Here is a 5,694-nt window from a genome sequence, read left to right as displayed (position 1 = left end):
CAAATAGCAGACAACAACTGTAACTGCAGTGTGTATAAAACAGTAAACAGGCCGTCATCGTCTGTTGCCGTGGATGCTAAAATATTTACCATTATGTATATTTCTTGTTCTTGGTGTGAACAGCGTTAAGTGATCTGATTTGGCCAAATTAACTGAAAACTGATTTTTTTTTTTTTTTGTCACGTGATAAGTAAATCTAGCATTTCCAGACTCTAGCTTCTTAGACAGATGTGTTCAGTAAAAATCAACCTGGGGTGCGTTTCCCGTACAACGACGTAACTTGCTGATTAACCTCCATAGTACGATGCATTGTTGTGGAAACTAACTAGCTAGTCACGACTGTTTCCTGAACATGTCCGCATCTGAACCACATTAGTTCAACAATGTAGGGCCATTGTTAATGACATCACAGAGTAATAACTTTGATTGGAGATCTCTAAAATGCAGCTATATTAAACATGGCACCTCATGACTAAATTACTATTTTTTGTTCCCTGACATTTCGCTTTATTTGATGTTTGATTCATCGCGGGTTCCCTCTTACGTCATACTCGGGGGTTCCCGTAGGCATTTATGCGCATGCGCACTATTCAATAATGGCACCTACAGTGGAAGCTTTAAAATACATCGATTAAAATGCATTCATATGGGATCAATGAAAGATATAGATTGTACTGCATGTTAGTTTGCTTATTGTGCCCAAGAGCATAATTTATTGAGCTCATATGTGACCCTGGATCACAAAACCAGTCATAAGGGTAATTTTTTCAAAATTGAGATTTATAAAACATATGAAAGCTGAATAAATAAGCTTTTCATTGATGTATAGTTTGTTAGGATAAGACAATATTTGGCCGAGATACAACTATTTGAATATCTGGAATCTGAGGGTGCAAAAAAATCAAAATATTGAGAAAATTGCCTTCAAAGTTCTTCAAATAATGTTCTTAACAATGTATATGACTAATCAAAAATTAAGTTTTCATACATTTACAGTAGGAATTTTACAAAATATTTTAATAGAACATGATATTTACTTAATTTCCTAATGATTTTTGCCATAAAAGAAAAATCAATAATTTTGACCATACAATGTATTTTTGTCTATTGCTACAAATAAACCTCAGCGACTTGGTTTTGTGGTCCAGGGTCACATATGTCTTACTAACAAGGAAAGCATGCTATGCTTCTAACCACAGGTCGGGAGCTGTAGTTCCAACTAGGGTTGGGTACCGAAACCCGGTGCCAATACGGCACCGGTACCCATGTGACCGGTATGTACCGGACCGAATCAGAACGCGAATTTCGGTGCCTCATTTCGGTGCCACTTAAATGTCTGAACTGTCGATTAAAATATTTGTCTTCTGGTGCTATGACACGGATGTAGAATCATTGATTCATCAACATGCATGATCGCTAGTTAAATTTAAATACATGGGTGTCAGAATGATCAGAAAATGTATTTACTGAATGAGAAAACTCACATGAACATCGGAAAGATTTGATGATAGAAATCCAAGGCATCTTTGTAGTTACTATCCATTTTCACATCTCGAATTCAAAGCACAAATCGTCTGGAAATGAGACCATCCGAGAAGCGCGTGAATGCTGCAGCTATCGTTACACTTGCTCTGACTGCAGCAGGTGGTTTGCCGTTAGCTTAGCTAGCGACATTAAACACGTCGAACTTAAAATGCCAAAAACTAAACATTCTAAAGTGTGGCTATATTTCACGAGAAATGATTCAGACACTGCGACGTGCAGCAAATGTTTTACAGCAGTTGCGTGTGAAGGGGAAAACGCGTCAAACCTAATGAAACATTTGATGGTATGTGAAATAAAGTTGAAAGCAGAGGGATGCACCGTGTTTGACAGTTTGCAGACATCAGCTGGAGAGGTGTCGTATTTTGCCAGAGACGTTTTGACACCATATGAAAGCTGCGTTCAGGCCCCTTTCCAAAACTTTTATTTTTTACATAACCTACGTTATGGCTATCTTAGGTTGGCTGATAGCGATGATTTTCAGGATTGGGATATTGAGAAAAACGGCTTTAAAGTGAGACGGCTTTCACTTTCACTTTACGGGTTTAACGAGAGCTGTCTGTCAAGTTAGGAGCGCTACTGCATCAGTAGACAAACAGACTAACGTTTGTTTTCCGCTGATCACCCATTTTATGTTTAGTAAATAATGCAGCACCTTGTAGTAAAAGCGAGCACAGCGCAACTGTTCGCGCACTGTGATAAAACAGACTGTCATCGGACTCCTCTTTAGTAACTTCATCATCCGATCCTTCATCTCTGGATGTGAAATAGCCCGTAACATCATTTAGGGCACTGACATCACCAAAACTGAGCAGATTGAGACGAGTAAGATCGGTTAAGTGAGCAGCTGCAGTACTTTACACGGCGTTGTTGTGCTCCGCCATCTCACGATATTAAAATAAATAAATAAATACATAAATAAATAAATAACTTTGCTTGCCGTACTTTACACAGGACTGATGGAGAATGTGAACTGATACGCCTTTACTAAATATGTTACGTGGTTTATTTTGATAGGTTTACTGGTTTTGTGGTGTTAAAAGCTGGTCCATAGCTGGTTTATGCTGGTCCTTTGCTGGTTTTTGCTGGTCATGTTGCTGGCCAAGGACCAGCATGAACCAGCAAAGGACCAGCTTAAACCAGCATCAAAACCTACCTAACCAGCTTTCCAGCACCAAAACATACCTACCAGCATATGCTGTTTTTTTCACCAGGGAAGGGAAAGCACCTCCGCAGCGCGTTCTTAACATAGGAGAAAGACAGTCATTTCTGCTTGCTGCAATAAATGTCTATTTTTCTGCACTAAACAAGTGAATTTCGAAGAGATATTTTCAGAAATGATAGACAAGATGTTATAGAATAATAATTTAATGAAAAACGAATTTCCTGAAAACGTCCCACCGTGACATCCGATGGGTTTTCCCAGATCTCATCACATATAGTCATATTTCTGCAAAAGAACCAATTTGTAAAGGTTAATAAAGAATTAAATGGACTTAATATAAACTTGATGATACAAACACTCTGACTACTTCCAATGGGCACAAACTACATGCGAGTTGAAGCTATGGCCAATGACAGCAGTAGGAGTGAAAGTCGTAGAATTTTGTATAAGTACACTTGTCCAATATCATATGAATTTGTTGACTTGGTAAATTGCATGAATTATCACTACTTCAACATGATATTTTGTTCTTCCTGATAGGACCGTGGTGTATGTAAACCAAAGTTAAAGAAACATCAAATGCTGTGCAAATGTAACAGTATAGTACAGTTCAGTCAAGGTGCTCAGACAAACACAGACATACCATTGGAAATTTTTGCCTTTGCAGCTTTTGGTGTTCTCCGTAAACGGACAATATGGCCTAATTCAAATCCCATGACAGGCCTTCCTCTGGTCTTCACTTTCAGCTGAAACAAAGACAAATATACATGATGAGACAGTGTGCTAAAAATGATCTGTGACCAAAATATTTGAGAAGATGGACTGAATGTTATTATTAACACATAACATTAGGATGTGTACATTAAATCAAACTTGTGAAGGGTTGAACCTTTGAATGACTTGTTCAGCCTCCTTGACAGCTTCTTCAAGACCAGCATTGGGAGCTTCAAGTCCAAGTTCCCTGTTAATTCTAGCAGCTTTCTGAAAAAAATGGTCAAAATTTGATTCTGAGTTTTAAAAATATGCCATGATGAACCACAGAAAGAGAGGCTATGTGTAAATGAATTATGGATTAGTTCAGAAAAACAGGAGAGGAAAAGTTGAGAGAGAGAGAGAAAGAAAGAAAGAAAGAAAGAAAGACAGAGAACCTTTACAAGAGATGGCTTCTTAAAAGAGCTGCTGGAGTGTGTGATCCGATGTAACTGCAAGACAGAAACAAAATATTAAATTACAATTACTTCACAAAAAACGTATTAAAGGCGTGGCAAGCGTTGTCATTACTGTGCTTTACAAACAGTATACCGTAAAAACAGTTAAAACATAGTAAGTGTTGTTGTTACTATGCTTTAACTACAAATACCACAGCAAAACTAGAGTTACTGAGGTAAACCCATAGTAAATACTGAGGTTACTGTGCCGTAGCTACAAATACCACAGTAAAACTATGGTTACCGAGGTAAACTCATAGTAAGCAATGAGGTTATTGTGCTTTAACTACAAATATCACAGCTAACTACGGTTACTGAGGTAAACCCATAGTAAGTGTTGAGGTTACTGTGCTTTAACTACAAATACCACATTAAAAGTACAGTCACTGTAGTAAAAACATGGTATGTATAAAGGTTATTGTGTTTTCACTACAAATACCACAGTTAAACTAGAATTACTGAGGTAAACCCATAGTAAGGGTTGCCTTAACTACAAATAACGTTACCACATTAAAACTACAGTCACTGTAGTAAAAACACGGTAAGCATTGAGGTTATCGTGCTGTAACTGCAAATACCACAGTAAAACTATGGTTACTGAGGTAAATCCATAGTAAGTGTTGAGCTTACTGGGCTTTAAATACGAACCACAGTAAAACTACAGTTATGGTGGTAAAAGCATGGCATATTTTGTGGTTACTGTAAACTGACTACTGACGTGGTCGAGTGACAGTTACTATAGTAAAAATACGGTAAACGTGTGGACTTGTTACATGACCCCTTTCTCACCATAGGCAAATTTTAAATTAATCATTTCATTCATAAATACGGAACGATCGACTATTTTAGGAGACGGTACCTGTATGTGTCTTGACGTCATCTAAAATCCGTCTTTTAATGCACTAATTCGCTGGTCATTGGTCCGCGTGGAGTTGATGGCGTTGGGGAAACGATCGCCCCTGCTGGTACGCCAGTGGTAATTTCACCGTCATACTTGCGTGCGGTGATTAACCATTTGGATGGACGATAACAGCCTTCTGAGCCTACCAGTAGGCGCAGCAGGCCCCTTCTGGCCCATATCAATGAGCTGATAATCACTGATAACGCCCATTCAATCTTTTCAGCTGTCTCTTGAATATCGTCAGGGTTTCGGTGTTCTGTTTGGGGCACCAGACAGGCGCACATACACTTTGGGGGCAAAATAAAATACCTTACATCATATAAGATAAAAACTTTATACTGTGATTATGGCACTGTTCTTTAAAGTCAGTTTCCTCATGGAAGTGATTGTACATACAAAACCACATCCGATTATGTAACGAAAAAGGATCTAGATTTAGACATAAAACGTTTTTGAGTGTCACGGACTACGTTTACATGCGCACAAATAAAAGGAGTATTTCCAATAATCAGAGTAAGGACTTAATCGCATTATGATGTTTACATGTCAAGAGCAAGCTCTTCACTCCCATTTACATGCAAATATAAGAAAGCATCCATAGCGTAACGTGAGGTAAACAGCAAAGATAACAAGCTTTTCAAAATGAAAACAAAAGTAAAACTACGCTGGCTGTCGGTAGTGCTTGGACGTTTTTTTTCCCCAGAAGAATAACAACATCTTCACCTTCTCTGGTCTAAGAAGTGGTCTTTTAGTTCACTTTAGAAAACCAAATCCTCCGTCCGTCATCATTTCCTCGATATTCGCGTCATTTTTGCCGCGCGCTGCGCGCAACTTTGCGCTCGCGCTGACGCAGGCTCTACACCCGAAGCACATAATCT

The 5,694-nt window shown here is 38.5% G+C and overlaps 1 long non-coding RNA gene across 1 annotated transcript; it reads right to left on the bottom strand.

Annotated features, from left to right (window-relative positions):
• Positions 1-3,024: 3,024 nt before the first annotated feature.
• On the bottom strand, positions 3,025-5,019 carry LOC127151956 (uncharacterized). The gene is made up of 4 exons (XR_007825008.1): positions 4,775-5,019; positions 3,856-3,909; positions 3,597-3,688; positions 3,025-3,453 (listed from the first exon to the last, which is right to left on the bottom strand). It is a non-coding gene; the product is annotated as an uncharacterized LOC127151956 (long non-coding RNA).
• Positions 5,020-5,694: the final 675 nt, after the last annotated feature.

The sequence above is a fragment of the Labeo rohita genome, chromosome 21, assembly GCF_022985175.1.
Source record: "Labeo rohita strain BAU-BD-2019 chromosome 21, IGBB_LRoh.1.0, whole genome shotgun sequence".
NCBI lineage: Eukaryota > Metazoa > Chordata > Actinopteri > Cypriniformes > Cyprinidae > Labeo > Labeo rohita.
Note: the sequence above shows the minus strand (reverse complement) of the source record. Positions and strands in the feature narration are given on the sequence as shown.